The sequence below is a fragment of the Sarcophilus harrisii genome, chromosome X (genome assembly GCF_902635505.1).
Source record: "Sarcophilus harrisii chromosome X, mSarHar1.11, whole genome shotgun sequence".
Classification (NCBI taxonomy): Eukaryota; Metazoa; Chordata; class Mammalia; order Dasyuromorphia; family Dasyuridae; genus Sarcophilus; species Sarcophilus harrisii.
Genome location: NC_045432.1, coordinates 55,470,117 through 55,488,465, shown reverse-complemented (window position 1 = coordinate 55,488,465; position 18,349 = coordinate 55,470,117). Strand labels below are relative to the sequence as shown.

Genomic DNA, 18,349 nt, shown 5'->3' with positions numbered 1-18,349 from the left:
GAAGCATTAGTGATTCCTCTCATGTGTAAGCTGATCATATCTAAGCAATGAAGAGGACATATTAAGCTATGGCAAGCAAAAATGTTCCTTTGTGGAAACTGATTAAAGACTGATGAAATCAAGGCCTGAAGAGAGTAAATTAAATCAAACTGATTTCAATAAAGTCTGCCCAGGCAATATCTACACTCTACTGTATTTCCAAAACCTGTATGACATCAAAGAGATCCCAGTGATAGCATAAGCTGGGCAAGCATCCTTCCAAGGTCCAACTCAGGGACTGGGCTTCAGATTCTGAATGATGGACACTAGACAAGGGGAGAATTTGGTGACTTGGGACTTGGCTGAAAGACTGCACCCAAAGAGTCATCATCAGTAGCTCAATGTTAACCTGAAAAGTCTCTATCAGAATGTTCCAGGAACCTATGCTTGGCCCTGGACTGTTTAACAAAAGACCAAGCATTTTCTCAATGACTTGGATCAAGGATTGGGAGCATCTCGATCAAGATCATAGATGACACAGAGCTGGGAGTGAAGAAAAGCTCCCACAGAGGATGCCAAAGTCAGGACTCTTAACAGCCTTGGGCCCTGATCCAAATCAGATAGCATTACATTTATCCCTATTAAATTTCAAGTCTTCTTCCATTTGAATTTTTTAAATTAATTTTTATTTTCAAGAAGATGCATCTTCTTCATACCCCTTGAGAAAACAAGAAAAACTAAACCCCTGTTAAAACATTACATTTAAGTTGAAAACAACTCTTACCTTTTCTTCTTCCCTCCTTCATTTCTCAGATCACTCAAGGCTGTGCTCAGAAATTTGGCCTTGTACAGTCTAATGGGAAAATTCAGAAAATCCTGGAGAGACTCACATGAATTGATGCTGAGTGAAATGAGTAGAACCAAGAGAACCCTGTACACAGCAACAACACACTTGAAAACATTCAGGGGAAGGAAGGGGACCATGATGTTGTAGGGTGAGATCATACGATGTTAGCATCATCTGGAGGACCTAAGGATGTTTAAGCCAGGGAAGCACAAGATAGCTGTCTTCAAGGATTTGAAGGGCAAGGCTAGCATGTGAAAGAGGGATTATATTTGTTCTGCTTGACCCCAAAGATCAGAACAATGGGCAGAAGATACAAAGAGGTTGATTTTGGTTTGACGTGAAGAAAATGCCCTCACTCCCAAAGTTGTCTAAAAGTGGACAGGGTTGCCTTAGGAGGCAGTGGATTCTCCCTCTCAGAGAGCAAAGGGGTGGATGGTTACTGAAACACATTCTAGAGGAGCTCATGTACCTGCTAGACTCAACCAAGTTCCTTCCAACCCTGTCATTCTGCACCTGATATGCCACTGCTCTTGTCTCTTTCCAAAAGATGACAACAATTGAGTTGAAGAGGGAAGATGGGGGCTACAACATAAACCAGAAAACTCCTGTCCTGCCTGCTTCTATCACTGAAGAGCCTCCTCCCATGGGTTTCCATGTCTAGCTAGCATGGGGAGGAAATGCCTTCCTAGCAGGGCTGTGATGAGGGGAGTCTTAGTAAACTGCAAAACTCTAGCTAATAATTGCTCCCATTTATAATCATTACCTCTGGTGCAAGGTTGTTGGAACAATCAAATGAGATAACGGATGTTAAGCACTCTGTACCCTGGGAAAAAAAAATCCAGCATAGATAAGTAAGCTGTTATGAAACAGGAAAAAAGATGCAGACTCACAAACAACGCTATAAAGCAGACATTTTCCCAAAGCAACAGGTTAAAGGTTTATCAGAAAGGCCTTCCTCCTGGCACTGAAAAATAGGCTGTCTTATTTGAATCAAAGGAATGTTTCGTTTCTATTTCAAGTTGAATCACAACCAAAAAGCAAGTGGTCTCCAGCTTCCTGGCCCGCTAAGGAGAAACTCACTCTCAGGCCAGGCGCTCTTGGTTTCAAGGGCCATTGTAGCCTGTTTGTTCATAAATATTTATGGGTTTCCTCCTTCCCTCACCACCCTCATAAAAGAGCCCCAGTGGATTTAAGCAAACCTAATCAGATGTGAAAGTCGGACAAAAATAACTGTTACTACCTGTCAAGTCCTCAAGATCACAGATTAGTAAGCTAACACTAATTCTTTACTTGCACTTCCCAGCAGGCCTGGGCCTGGTATAAACATTGGCAATTAGGTAAATGGTAACTAACAAAATGTTTTCTTTGTACATGCCCAAAATATCTTCTCAGAGAACTCTTCCACAAGCAGTGGCAAGCTTTAATGGAATGAGGCCCTCCAAGGATCAAAGTGGCAGTCCCAGCTTGGCCACTGCCAGGTCACTTGACCTCTGGGAATTTTAACTTCTCATCTGCAAAATGATCATGATGAGAAATAGCTGCCCTTTATAACTTCCAAACAGTCAAAGAAAGTGTCTTATAAACTTTAAGGAGCTAGAGTGACATCATCATAAGCCTAAAAATCAATCAGAAGTTCATGTAGAAAGTACACAAAATCAAAAATGATGGCTATGTTCAATAAAGTAAAGCACACATCTGAACTAGTTCATTTTTGTGGGGGGGAGGCATAAGAGTAAAGGAACGAGATAATTACAGAGAATATCTGCCACCAAAAGGGGAACACAACAGGACTCCCAGATAGACTCACAAAAATATTCTAAGCCAGATACCGTAGAAGACATCTAGCTCAAGACCCACAAGGTACAGATGAGGAAAACAAAATTCCAAAAGATCCCTAGGGTCTCAGGATGGATGGATCAATCAATCAATTAGCATTCATTAAACACCATTATCATGTGCCAGGCATGGGACTAAGCACAGGAGAGGCAAAAAACAGTCCCTGCCCTCAAGAAGTTTACAATCAAATGAAGAAGAAAACAAGCAAACAAATATATACAGGATAAATGGGAAATAATGAATCCAGGGAAAGCACTGGAATTAAGAGGGGTTGGAAAGCTAGGGAGGTCAGTAGTCAGAGAGGAAACAGAAGGTGTTTCAGGCTTGGAGGAGAGCCAGAAAGAATGCCTAGGGCCAAGAAATGGAGTGTTTTATTTGAAGAACAGCCAGGAGGCTAACAGTCACTGGAGCAAAAGGTACTAGTCAGGGTGTAATTACCAACATTAGATACTAGTGAACCCTAAAACCATTACTAGATCTGTATCTCAAAGAGATGGGGGGGGGAAGAGAGAGAAAAGGAACTATATGTACAAAAATATTTCTAGCAGCTCTTTTTGTGGTGGCAAAGAATTGGAAATTGAGGGGATATCCATCAATTGGAGAATGGCTGAACAAATTGTGATATATGATTGTGATGGAGTATTGTTATACTATAAGAAATGATGAGCAGCCAAATCATTATTAATCAGAGAAATGCAAATTAAGACAACTCTGAGATACCACTACACACCTGTCAGACTGGCTAAGATGACAGGAAAAGATAATGTTGAATGTTGGTGGGGACATGGGAAAACTGGGACATTGATGCATTGTTGGTGGAGTTGTAAACGAATCCAAGCATTCTGGAGAGCGATTTGGAACTATGCTCAAAAAGTTATCAAACTGTGCATACCCTTTGTTCCAATAGTGTTACTACTGGGCTTATACCCCAAAGAGATACTAAAGGAGGGAAAGGGACCTGTATGTGCAAGAATGTTTGTGGCAGCCCTGTTTGTAGTGGCTAGAAACTGGAAAGTGAGTGGATGCCCATCAATTGGAGAATGGCTGAATAAATTGTGGTATATGAATATTATGGAACATGATCGTTCTGTAAGAAATGATCAGCAGATGATTTCAGAAAGGCCTGGAGAGACTTACACGAACTGATGCTGAGAGAAATGAGCAGGACCAGGAGATCATTATATACTTCAACAACAATACCGTATGAGGATCAATTCTGATGGACATGGCCATCCTCAACAATGAGATGAACCAAATCAGTTCCATTTGTTCAACAATAAAGAGAACCAGCTACACCCAGCAAAAGAATTCTGGGAAACGAATATGAACCACAACATAGCATTTCCTTCCCTCTGTTTTTGTCCACTTGCATTTTTGATTTCCTTCTCAGGTTATTTTTAACTTATGTCTAAGTCCAACTCTTTTTGGGCAGCTAAATAACTATGGATATGTATACATATATTGTAGTTAACATATACTTTAACATACTTAACATGTATGGGTCTGCCTGCCATCTGGGGGAAGGAGGGGAAAAGTTGAAAAAGAGGGTTTTGCAAGGGTCAATGCTGAGGGATTACCCATGCATATATCTTGTAAGTGAAAAGCTATGATAATTAAAAAAAAGAAAAGAAATGATGAGCAGGGTACTCTCAGAAAAACCTGGGAAGATTCATATGAATGGATTTAAAGTGAAGTGAGCAGAATCAGAAGAACATTGTATATAATAACAACAATTTTGTAAAGATGATCAACTGTGAATGACTTAGGTATTCTCAACAATACAAAGATCCAGGACATTTCTAAAGGACTTCGAATGAAAAATGCTATCTCCAGAGAAAGAACTGATGGAGTCTGAACACAGATCAATATATACTGGGTTTTTTTGGGGGGGTTATTTTCGATCTGTTTTCTTTTGCAATATGGCTAATACGGAATGTTTTGCATGATTGCACATGTATTACCTATAGCAAATTGTCCTCTCAATGAAGGAGGAGAGAGAATTTGGAATTCAAAATTTTTTTAAGTGTTAAAAACATTTTACATGTAATTGAGAAAAAAATTTAATTAAAAAATTTAGTCCTGTCTACCTTATCACATAATATTGAATACTGCAGTTATGTCTGATCATCCTAATAGACTGTAACTTTCTGAAAATTATTTCTCATTCAAACTTCATATGCCCCCAGTATCTAGCACAGTAATGCTCAGGTAACATACGTTGAATTGTACTGTTGTCCCTTTCTGCCCAAACTGCCCTTCATCAAGCTGGACCTCTGGAGTACTAGAAAACAATAAGCAGCAACTTGGAGCAAGTCTCCCAAAGTTGCTTTCAGAAGCTCTCTGGGAATAGAGCAATTGATGGTTTCGTTTACTAGTTTGGTTTTATTTCCAGAGTCTTTCATATAATAGGTGCTTAATAAGTGGGTGATGATTTGCCTGGCCTCTCCTCAGGGATCAACCCCCTTGCAGCAGAAATCAAACTGAGTCACACTGCCTTTGGACACGAAGGATTTTGGCTTCAAAACCTGCTTGTACTATTTCCACCCAGTTCAATCTTGGGCAGAGCCACTCACCAGTTCCTTAACTGTAAACTAGATCAGGTGACCCTGAAGGTGTCTTGTTTTAATTCAAAATCATCGGTTCTTTGATCTCCCTCATTCCAGAAAGACTCAGAGAAAAAATAAGGTGGCAAGGAGCCACCAAGCCAAGTGCGCTCCCCCTTCCATTTCACTGACTTTCAAACACTCCAGGACCACTGTGCTTAGAGGGGCCGAGTGCTTCGACAGGCCTCCAGCCCTACTTAAGGGGAAGAACAAAGGAAGCCACCGCTACCTTAAAACCGTGCTTCACCTCCTGCTTCAAGAGAAAAGTGGGAGAGCAGAAAACTCGGGGTAAGGGCCTTTTATCAAACACACTGTAGGCCCCTCAGCTACAAAGGTTATGAAGTATGCTTGAGGAAAGATTGCATTCTTCGCATGCACTCAGATTTTTCTCCAGGCCCCAAAGGAAAGCATACCTATAAGAACAAAGAACTAGAAATCAACGTTCCCTCACTTCTAAAGCCACTTCATTGCCGACATCCCCCTATGTCTAGGCAGAATGAACATACACTCTGGATGGAGCATTTTATGGGCTGTGAGACCCCTGGGAAGTAAATGGCACAAGTTGTACTCCTGGCCTTTTACAGATCGGGAAACTGAGATTCAAAGGGATGAACTAACTTGCCCAGGGTCACATAACTAGTAAGTTTCAGAGCTGACTCAAACCAGGTTTCCCTCAATCCTTCCCATTCTTTCACAAAAGTATGCTTAAAGAGGATAGCTAATCAAAAACCAGGATCTAATAAAAAGAATGACTTCCCCCGAGTCTTAAAAGGAGAATGTTTCATTGGAATATACCCTGTAATCTGGGCAAAATTTACTTCATTCTTGTGGATCAAAGCGTAGTATTTTCACCTTCTTATTGTTATTATTGTTGTTTTTTTTCTTTCTTCTGTTTTGGGGTTATCTGATTTTTCTTATGCAGCACAGTGAATATGAAAATATGTTTAGAGAAGAATTGCACATGTTTAATCTATAATAGATTGCTTGCTGTCTTGGGGAAGGAGGAGAGGGAGAAATTTTTGAAACACAAGATTTTGCAAAGGTGAATGGTGAAAACTATTTTTGCATGTATTTGGAAAAATAAAATACTATTAATTTTTTTTTTAAAAAGAACATGGCTAAAAGGCAGGGTGGTACAAGGCAGCTGGAGTTAGAGGACCTGGATACCGATCACCTCTGACCCTTGCTACCTCGATGAACCTCCATCTTTAGCATTATCTGGAAAAGGAGGGGGTTGGACCTCCAGATGACTCAGGTTCCTTCTAACTTGAGATCCAGGATCCCATGAAAGGAAGAGTAGTCTGAGAAAATGGTCTGCTTTTAAGGAGCTCAAGCTGCTGTTTAATGCAAAAACAGTTTTTTAAAAGCACATTTGTTCTCCCAAATGCTGAATAGTTCTGCATTTTCAAACAGCAGAGTACCTAAAGAATCAAAGCTGACCTAAAGGGCAATGAAGGAATACAAGATACAACACTGCATGTTGCCACTGATGGCCTACACAAAAGAAGTGGTATAAGATATTAGAGACACAGATATGTATGCATTTATGTGTATATATACACATACTGCATATATATTATACACACACACACACACACACACACACACACACATACATACATCTATCTGGAGAGATATAGATATATATATGTATTTCCCTCCATAGCTGGGAAAGGATTAGAAACAATGGCAGCCTATATAGTGAGAGCAAGAGGTCACAGATAGAAGGCTCCAGCAAGGGCTGCATTGAGTTAAAAGGGTGAGAGGAAGGTCTTTAGCCAATTGGGTAGATACACTGGGGAAAATCTGAGTGAGAAGTTATATACCTGAACAGGAGGCAAGCTGACCCTAGCTCAGACATATCTATTCTAGAGCAGCTTTGGGAATTCATACCAGGATGAAACCTGTTCCAGAAATCCAAGGAGAAATCAAAGGAAGTTACTCTTTATACCTCAGAAACACCCAGAAATCTAGTCAGAAGCCCACAGGTAACAGGCTAGGTGACTTCTAGCAAAACCAGTGCCAGCACAGGACTCTCAGCTACAATCAGAGACTAATTTACATGGAGTCTGCAAAGTTTTGTGTTCAGGGACGGAAATAGCAGAGGACTCCTCTGAGAAAGCCCCAAGATGGTCACAAAGTTCCAGGATAGCTTAGGGTCAGAAGGCCCCAGAATAGGGATGCTGACAGCCCTGAGGAGCAGCATTGGACATCAACTAGAAAAGAGCACAGTGCTATGACAATCAGATCAGGATTACCCAAGCCCAGTAGCTCTAAGGTGCCTAACAATCTGTCATGAGATACCAAAGAGGACCTTTAAGTTCAAGTGCTCTGAACCCCAAATATTTAGAGGGTATAGGGTAACCCCAGAAGAAACCCAGGAGACACAAGTACAAATAAACCTGCCTGAGCCTGGCTTTGGCACAAAGCCCCAATTCAGGAACTAATGTTGGAGGGATGAGTAAATTCAAAATGAAACAATACAAAACCCATTGATTAGTCTTTTAAAAAATTATTGAAAATGTAGAGATCCCCTCCCCCCAAAAAAGAAGGAGCACATAACTCCAAAACAATTACAAAGATTCACATAACAAAATGGATTTTCTATGTGGATCTATGAGAGAGCATGGACAAGATCATACAGCATGAGAAGACACAGATGGGATGAGATGTGTGCAGTGATGCAAAGAATACCCATATCGATAAGATCACAGATCCCTTGATGTATTTCAGTACACATACTATTTTTTTTCCTTCCAAAGAGATCTCATCTTACAGACAAGGTCTATTTTGGGATGCATCTGAAAAAGCCCAAACTATGTTCTCAATTTTTCAAACAATTATAGAAGGTCTGCCTATTTTCAATTCTCCATGTCGACAGAGCCAAAGCAAATTTATACAGCTAATCCCTCACTAGCTCCCAAAGACCAGGGGATAGAAAAGGAAGGCTGACATGCTCCAATGACCTAAACACCAGCAGACAGGCCCATCATCCATATACATGATGGCACATCAAAATACCAGCAGTTTGTCAGCCCCAGAGGAGTAAAACAAACACTAGCATCTTATGAAACTAGTTTCATGAAACTAGTTCCAGTACCCATATACCCTAAGGCTTAGGAGGTGCAGCCCACACCAGCAAAGGTAATCAGGACTCAGCTGTGACTTCAGTTCTCCAGGGTCCAAGCCACACCTTGCTGGTAAAGAGAAATGCAAATGTAAAGAGATCAAGGAAGCAAAGCCCCAGCTCCCACTGAAAAGAAGCATAAGCTTCTGCCTTAAGCACCCCTGATTTCCAAGAACTCCCCCTATGCTACCTATCTGTAATATAATCAGTTGTCCATCAGATGCTGCCATATGATGGGTGCCCCTCCTTTTTTTCTTCTCATTCTGTTCTTAACTGTCTGCAGCCCAGCTTCCAACTTGCTCATTCAAATGAAACTGCTCTCTCCACCTTAACCAAGGAACTCTTAATTGCCAAATGGAATGGTCTTTTCTGAAGTCTCACCCTTCTGGACCTCTCCACAGCCTTTGATGCTGATAATAATCCTTATGAAGCGGGTTGTGGTCCCTTTAAGAAACTAGTCCTTTCAGATTGATTTATTCCTTTCTGATTCCCAGCCCCTCCTAGCAGATGCATTATCAATTCAGGAAGCTAGGGCCTTTGATTCACAAATCCTGGTCAAAAGTATCCCTTTGAATTCCAATAGAAGATCCGGGCTGGTCCCAGCCCCCATTGGATGTGAGCCAACTTGGGACTCCACCCACGGGCCCCTTTAGCTAAATCTCTCATTATAAAAAGAGCCAAACTAAAACCCTCTCTTTGCAGAGGTTCCAAACATGCCAGCTATGCCATGCTTGGCATCCCAAGGAGCCTCTGCCCACTGGAATACTGTTTTCGGTGGCCTCTTATCTGTACCTAACACCTTTTACTAACTAGACTTTAACCTTACTTCCCAATCCCCATAATAAACCTCTTTTATCAATCTAGATTTTCGGGTCTGTAAATTCCTTTACAAGGGACTCTGCGCCGCCAGAAAGGGAATCTTCAAAACACCCTACCCTTGCCCTGAATCCAGAGCGGTTTCAAGGGAGCTCCATTTGACTCCCTGAACCCCGAACCTGCCACTAGACCTTATTTATCACCAGTAGCCCTAATTTCATTTGGGTACCCCAGATCTAAACCTCATCACTTCTTTCTAGTTTTTCTTAACCCTGCTCTTTCTCTTGCCTCTCAGTTTCCTTTGCTGGATTTTCCTCTGGGATATGCCCAATAACACTGGGGTCCTCCCAAGACTCTGTCCTAGGTCCTCTGCTCTTCCCCTCCCCTACCATTCTACTTGATTTCATCAGCTCAATTATGAGACTCAATTATCATCTCTATGAAGATAATTTCTGATATATTTATCCACCCCTAGCCTCTCTTCTGATAGCCAGTCTCCCATCACAAACTGCCTAACTGGCCTTTTTGAACTTGACATCCCATAGATATCTCAAACTCAACATGTCCAAAACAGAACTCATTATCTTTCACCAAAAACAGAAACCTCTTCCCAACTTTCCTATTACTGTGCAGAATGCTTCCATCTCCTCAGTTTACCGTCCTTGAAATCATGGTATAACTTCTCACTGGCATTCATCCCACATAACCAATCTGATCCCCAAACCAGGCTATCTTGCAAACATCAATGCTCTCTTCCCTCCTCAGACCTGGTACAAGCCTTCAGTCGCCTCACAGCCAGATTACAAGAGTCTGCTGGTTAAGCTTCCTGTCTCATGTCTCTCCACCCTCCAGTCCATCTTCCTTTAACTCCAGTGACTCCCAATGGCCTCTAAGATCAAATATAACATCCTCTGACTTGTAAAATCCTTCACAACCTGGCCCTCAGGTTTCCAGTCTCCTTCCGTCATGATCCACCAAGACGATGCTCCTGTGCCCCTTGACTAGCTGTCCCCACCCGAACTTTGAATGTTCTCTCCATTCACCACCACCTGGTAGTTTGCCTGGACTTCTTTAAGACTCAGTACAAATCCCACCTCCACCATGAGGCCTTTCCCAGTTTCTCCTTGTCCTTTACCCCTTGTAATGCCCCCCTCTGAGATTAGCTACCATGTATTCTGTGTATATTACATACATAGTACCTAGCACATAATTGAGGTTCATGCTATTACTATCTATCACCCAATTGAAATCCTACTAGCTGTCATCTACAGACTTGGAGGTCTCTCTTTCCATCCTCAATGAGTTCTGCATCTGGTTCACATTTTCCTCTCCCCTGCAACTCCTGCCCTCATACTATGGAACTTCAAGACACATGACTTTCAAACATCCTAACCACTCAGTAGTCTAATCTACTCACTTCCCATGACTCCCCCCTCCACCCCACCTCAGCCACATTCCAAAATGGCCATACACTTGATCTTGCGTTACCCACAAATGTATCAAGAATTCTGAAATCCCTTTATCCAGACCATCTCTCCTGAACTACACACATTCATCTTTTCCCCATCTTAACCCCTTGGTGAAACAATTAAATCCTACACTGTTCTCTTGAATTCCTAGGCCTCTTATCTTATTCCCCTACCATACCAAGCATCAACCTGGGATCACTCCCATCATTCACCACCTTTACTTCTACACAGGTGCTGCTGAACAAAAATAGAGGGGGAAAAAAAAAATCACAACCATTCTGACCAGGTGTACTACAAATCTGTGTTTTATAACCACAACTGGGCCCTCACTGCTACTATACCTGCCTTATCAGTTCTCTATCCCACTTTCCACTAGAGATTTTTTCATCCCTCCTCAAGCTTCTGGTGGCTCTTTTTCCTATTCTAAAGCTAAGAACCTTGCCTCATGTTTTTTTTTTCTTCAACAGTATTTTATTCCTCTAAATACATGAAAAGATAGTTTTCAACACTGATCTTTACAAAACCTTGTGTTCCAAATTTTTTCCCTCCCCAAGACAGTAAGCAATCTGAATTCTTTCCTTATTTGTCATGCATGTTTTACAGGAAAAAACAGATGTTTCACTGTGAATTCCCTCTTTTTTCCCTCCTTTCCTATCACTTGTATGCCTTCTGCCACTGTCTCTTCTTTCACTAGTCTCACATGATGAAGTGGCCTACTCTTTACCAAGAATAATTCATCAGTTTGTTCAAGTGAGTCCATCCCATCCCATCTCCTCCAACAGACTGTCACTCTGTTGTCTCATTCTTTCACTTGTTTTCAATTTCTCCCTCTCTTCTGGCTCCTTCCCTACTGCCTACAAACATGTCCATGTCTTCTCCCATTCTGAAAAAACCTTCACTTCATCCTTCCAACCTGCTATCTATCATCCTCTATCTCTTCTACCTTTTAGTTCTATACTCCTCGAAAAAGCCATCTACAATAGGTACCTCCACTTCCTCTCCTTCTACTCTTTTTAACTCCTTAAGATCTGGCTCCTGACTTGATCATTCCACTGAACCTGCTCTCTTTAAATTAATAAATGATCTCTTAGTTGCCAAACCCAATGGCCTTTTTTTTCTCACTCTTCATTCACTTCAACCTCTCTTCAGCTTTTGACATTGTTGATTACCCTCTCCCCTCTGTGACTCTTCTCTACAGGCTTCCAGGAGGGCCCCATTCTCTCCTGGTTCTCCTCCCACCTCCATAATCGCTCACTCTCTTTCTCCTTTACCAGATCTCCTCCAGATCACTCACTTGCCCTCTAACTCTCAGGGTCTTGTTCTGGAACCTCTTCTCTTCTCTTCCAAGAATTGTCTTAGGAAGATTCTGAAGATCACCTGACAGGATAAGATACCAGACACTGAGGTCCTCAACACTTCCATAGCACTTCACTTGTTCTTCTCATCAGCTCCCATCTCCTCCGTTCTGGCAATTATCTCCTTCCCTGTCCCTGTCTCTCTGCTACCTTCCAAGCTGGCATTTCCAACTGCCTTTCAGACATCTCGCTGTATTAGATGTCTTGAAAACATATTAAAAGAACTTTTACTTTTTCTCTAAACTGCGTCCCCACCACCACCTGTTACTGGAGAAACCAACACTATCCTTCCAGTCCCTCTGACTTATAATCCCAGTCATCCCAGACTCTTCAAACCCTTCAACCTACCATATCCAAATGTTGCCAAGGCTTGTGCATTACAATTTTATAACATCTCTTCAATATGCCCCCTTCTCTCCTCTGACACTGGCACCACTGAGGCAGACCCCTCATCTCACTCCTGGATTACTATAAGAGCTTTCTAGCTACTTCTTCCCTTTCCAGCCTCCTTACTCCTTACTCCCCAACACATATTCTTCAATTCATCCATACCAACCTCCTGGATGTTCCACAAACAAGATATTCCACTTATCTAGCCATTCTCCATTACCTGGAATGCTCCTCTTCCTGCACTCCTTCCATCTTTTACTGGAAGCCTTCCCTAACTCACCTTAATTCTAGGGCCTTCCCTCTGTCAATTATTTCCCATTTATCCTGTTCAATTTTATATTTGCTTGTTTGAGTATTGTCTTCTCCCCTATCCGATTTCGAGTTCCTTGAGGGCAGGGATCATCTTTTGCCTCTTTTTGCATCCCCAAGTGCTGAACATATAGCTTGGCAGAGAGCAGGCCCTTAATAAATGCTTATTGACTGAATGAAACATGGTTGAAATTAATCCTAGTCCAGTGCTCTGTCCACTATACCAATTATACTCAAATAGAAAAGGTACTCTTAAACTGTACATAACGATCCCTGCAGGCACATAATTAAGTTTCCAAATGGGACTATTTTATTGTACTTTTATTTGTTATGTTCCCAATGACCTCCACATCGGGCTCAAGCTGGGTGAGCTGTGTGTTTGACCCCTCCCTGCCTTGTTTTTTTAGGTTTTTTTTCTCTTTTCTAGTATTTATTGCAGTTTAATAGCCGTTATATTTTCCAAATACATGCAAAGATAGTTTTCAACATTCACCTTTGCAAAATCTTGTGTTCCAAGTTTGTGTCTCTCCCTTCCCCCACCCTCTCCCAGAGATATGTTATATGTGCAATTCTTCTCAACATATTTCCCATATTCATCATACTGCACAAGAAAAATCAGACCAAAAGGCGAAAAGAAAAAAATGCAAACAAACAACAACAAAAGATGAAAATACTATCCTTTGATCACCAAATAATTGAAAAGAGCCAAGTCCATCTAACCTAACAAGCTAATACTATTTTTCCTTAGTGGCTAAGTTTTAATTTGTCATTCCAAAAGCCCAATTCTTCAGGGCTTCCCCCTCCCCCTTTATTCAACAACAAAGGTCAGAGTTAGAGAGTTAAGGGCACTACTGTGTCCACTCATTCAGGTTCCAGTCAATCCAGACCCCCCCAAAAGAAACAAAACAAAACACTTTCTCTCTCTGGTTTCCCCATTTGTAAGCTAGGAATGAGATTTCTAATAATTAGCTCAATGGGTTATTTTCCATTAAATGATTTGTGAAACCTAAGCTTTATAAGCCATTCTTCTAGTCCTTAATTAATAGTTCTTACAAATCAAGCCATTCTCCAATTGATAAATGGTTAAAATATATGAACAGACAATTTTCAGATGATGAAATTGAAACTATTTCCACTCATATGAAAGATCACTATTTATCAGAGGAATGCAAATTAAGACAACCCTGAGACACCACTATACCCCTTGTCAGATTGGCCAAGATGACAGGAAAAAATAATAATGAATGTTGGAGGGGATGTGGGAAAACTGGGACATTGATGCATTGTTGGTGGAACTGTGAGGGGATCCAACCATTCTGGAGAGCAATCTGGAATTATGCCCCAAAAGTTATCAAACTGTGCATACCCTTTGACCCAGCAGTGCTACTACTGGGCTTATACCCCAAAGAGATACTAAAGAAGGGAAAGGGACCTGTATGTGCCAAAATGTTTGTGGCGGCCCTGTTTGTAGTGGCCAGAAACTGGAAACTGAGTGGATGCCCATCCATTGGAGAATGGTTGGGTAAATTGTGGTATATGAATGTTATGGAATATTATTGTTCTGTAAGAAATGACCAGCAGGATGAATACAGAGAGAGTTGGAGAGACTTACTCGAACTGATGCTAAGTGAAATGAGCAGGACCAGGAGATCATTACTTCAACAACAATATTTATGAGGATGTATTCTGATGTAAATGTAAATGTAGATCTTCTACAAAGAGAAGATCTCATTCAGTTCCAATTGATCAAGGATGGACAGAAGCCGCTATACCCAGAGAAGGAACACTGGGAAATGAATGTAAACTGTTTGCATTTTTGTTTTTCTTCCCGGGTTACTTTTACCTTCTGAATTCAATTCTTCCTGTGCAACAAGAGAACTGTTCGGTTCTGCGCACATATATTGTATCTAGGATGAACTATGACATATTTAACATGTATAAGACTGCTTGGCATCTAGGGGAGGGGGTGGAGGGAGAGAGGAGAAAAATCGGAACAGAAGTGAGTGCAAGGGATAATGTTGTCAAAAACTACCCAGGCATATGTACTGTCAATAAAAAGTTATAATTATTTTAAAAATAATAATAAAAATATAAAATCTTTAAAATTTTTAATTTTAATTTTAAAAAATAGTTCTTAACTATCCCATTTTACAGAAAACAAAACTGAGGTGGGCAAAGAAGTGATCTGCCTCTGTATGTAAAAGCCAATAATAGGCAAAGCTGAGAATTTCAAACTCTTGGTTCTGGCCGTAGATAACAGTTGACATAGGCATGTGTATGTAGTGGGGGATGGGGGGAGGTGTTGATCCGGGGATTCCGGTTCAATAGAGTTCCTTCAGTCCACAAGATAGAATCATAGAGCATGGGAGGGAGGAAGGAGTTTACAGAGCCAAGCAGCTTTTAAGAGAACTACCTTCTAGCTTTCCAAGGCCCAAATTTGCAGCTAAAGAAAGGTGTGAAATGGATTGGTCTCTTTGCGCTTCATAAACAGGTGTTCCCCTTTCACACTGGGATGGATCATTTGCATATAAAAGAACCAAGAAGCTCCAGGGAGGATAGTTAATTGAGTGATAGGTGGAGGCTGAAGTACTTAGCCAAGGGGCCGGGAAAGTCTCAGAGTGAGTATAAAAAACAGAAGAATGGCCTGGAGGGTCAGTGGAGAAATGAATCAGCAAAGCGGGAAGTGAGGTCTTTATTCAAGCACATCTTTTGGGAGTTTAGGGGAGGTGGGCCCAGGTGGGTGTGCCACAGATTTCAATATTATTTTTCCTACAATGGCGTTCCAGAAATGGGGAAAAGGGGTGATTATTACTACCATCACTACACCACCGAGGGGAAGGAAATAGCATTTGTTATGTGCCAGGCAGTGTGTTAAGTACTTTACAAATACCGTCTCATTTGATCTTTACCACACTGGAAGACAGGTACTATTGCTTTCCTCACAGTTACGACTGAGGAAGTGGAGGCTCGAAGGGGAAACTAGCTTTCAGGGTTTCACAGCTAGCAAGTGCCTGAGGTCACTTTTGAATGGGAATCTTAATGCCCTACTCATGGTACCATTCTCATCGGCAGAACTGAGAAAAAGGCCAATATACGAGTACTGGCTTGGGAACTATAGCTCTAGGAGCAGGGTTCCTCAAACTTTTTAAATAGGGGGCCAGTTCACCGTCTCTCAGACTGTGGGAGGGCTGGACTCTAGTAAAAACAAAAACTTTGTTTTGTGGGCCTTTAAATAAAGGAACTTCCTAGCCCTGGGGGAGGGGGAATAAATGTCCTCAGCTGCCGCATCTGGCCCGGAGGCTGTAGTTTGAGGACCCCTGCTCTAGGGAGGGTGACCCCCAGGGTACCTTGAATCAGCCATAGTTGCTCCCCAGGATCCCTGACCTGAGTGGGAATTCCTCAAAGGGGATGCCACACTGGGGTTCAGCTGGAAAACACGGGAGGTGTCTTATCCATTATAGGGACCCACTGGAGAGTCTTGCTTTCTTGTTACCCTAGGCAGTGGTCCTCAAACTTTTGTTCTCAATATTTTTATCCTATTAAAAATGATTGAGGATCTGTCCAAAGAGTTTTTGTTTATGTGGTTTATAGTTACAGATATTGATCAGGTTAAAAATAAAAAACTAATTGCAAATTTGTAGACTCTCTGAAATTCCCAGGATGCTCTGGACCAGACTTTGAGAACCACTGCCCTAATATATATAGTAGGGATCCCTCAGAGGGTAAAAATCCATAGCCTTGTTTGGTTTCAATCTTTGTCCAGTAAGTTTTGATGACATTTCCCTTACAAGTCAGGGCACTGCTAAGAATTCTGGCACAAACATGGGAACTGTATAAATATGTATACATATATTATATTTGATATACTTTAATATGTTAAACATGTATGAGACTGCCCGCCATCTAGGGGAGAGAGTGAAGGGAAGGAAGGGAAAAGTTGGAACAGATGTGTATACAAGGGTCAAGGTTGAAATATTACCCATGCAGATGTTCTGCCAATAAAAAGCTATAATAGGAAAAAAAAAAAAAAAAAAAAAGAATTCTGGCACAGTCAAATGTCTTCAGTACTGCTACCTATGATATTATTGTGACAGGAGCATCCCTAGGAATACCATAATGCATTCAGAGCCCAAGGAATCCTGCCACTTTCCAGAGTGCCTTCAAGGTGCTCCTGGACTTGATTTGAAGATTGTTCCATCAACTCTGACATTTGGGGCTCCCCTTGAGAAGCCACTGGCGGTACAAAAAAGAGTACTGGGCCTACTGTCAGGAAGTTGTTGTTGACTAGTTTTTTTTTTTTTTTGGTCCAACTCTTCATGGCACCATTTGGGGTTTTCTAGCCAAAGACACCAAAGGAGTTTGCCCTTTCCTGATCCAGCTTATTTTACATTGAGGAAACAGGCAAACAGGGTGAAATGACTTGCCCAGGGTCACACAGCTAGAGGAGTCTTCCTGACTCCTGAGGCAACACTCTCTGCTGAGCCATTTACCTGCCATTCAGAGTCAGGAAATTTTGAGTCCAACATCACACACTTGTTGCTCCATGTGTAACCCTGGGCAAGTCACTTATGCTGCTGATTGCCTCAGTTTCCCAAGTGTGAAATGGGGATAATAATAGCACCTGCCTTGCAGGGTTGTTGTGAGAATCAAATTAGATTTGTCCAAGTGCTAAATACAGTTCCTGGCACATAGTAAGCCTTATATACAACCTCATTCCCTTCCCTTCAGCTATCCTGCTCATCCTAGCAAGGGATAAATTTGGAGCTCTATTTAGACAAAAGAAGAGGTAACAAGCTGGGTTCTGCCTTTATAGCTGACTCTCCAACCTCATCCCTCTGCTCTTGGTACTGTCTGGCAGTCTATCCTCAGCCAAGTCTTCTGCCCTTTTCCAAGGCAAACAAAGCACACCCTTTCCAAACAGTGAGTGAATCAAACTTCCACCTTCTTCACAGGCTCCCACTTTGGGCCAAAGTCTGAAACTGGTGACCTCCAGTGTTACCTGAGGCTCAATTCCATCAGGTAAACTGAAGGAACTTTATCCACTGGGGATTACCCACTTGCAGTCCACTGCCAACCACACCAAAATGGTTACTACTACACTCAGAAAGACCATATTTATAGTTATGAGTCAACTGCAAGAATAAGCCAGAGATAAAGGGGGGTGGGGTAAGGGGTAGGTGAACCTTCTCCATTAACCACCTGGTGAGGTCTAAAGTTATTATAGCATAAAAACATGCAGTGCTTAATTACTAAGCCCTACTCCCTCACAGGTAAAAGGGTCTTGCTGTGGTCTGTGTATTGTGGCCCAACAGTATAACCACTTGAGGACCAGCTGAAATGTCTTAAAACTCTTATGCTCCAGCTTACAAACATCCTTCAAGGTTTATGTTAACAGGCTTTGACCCTGGAGGTTTGGGGAATGAGAGGTCCGTGTCTAGGCCAAACTGGGCTCTAGGAACTGGCTATATTATAGATGTTCAAGTTGTAGGGATAAAATTACCGTAAAGCAATCCCAACCAAGGGACTGAAGATGACCAGCCCCCACGTGACATTGGCTCTCTAGGGAGGGTCAGTTGAGGTTAGAATTCATTATCGAGAACAAGTTTCCCAAGAGGAAA

General features: G+C 41.7%; 1 protein-coding gene across 1 annotated transcript in view; it reads right to left on the bottom strand.

Annotated features, from left to right (window-relative positions):
- UPRT (uracil phosphoribosyltransferase homolog) overlaps positions 1-18,349 on the bottom strand; it is a 38,806-nt gene that overhangs the window by 19,394 nt on the left and 1,063 nt on the right. The window lies entirely within an intron of this gene.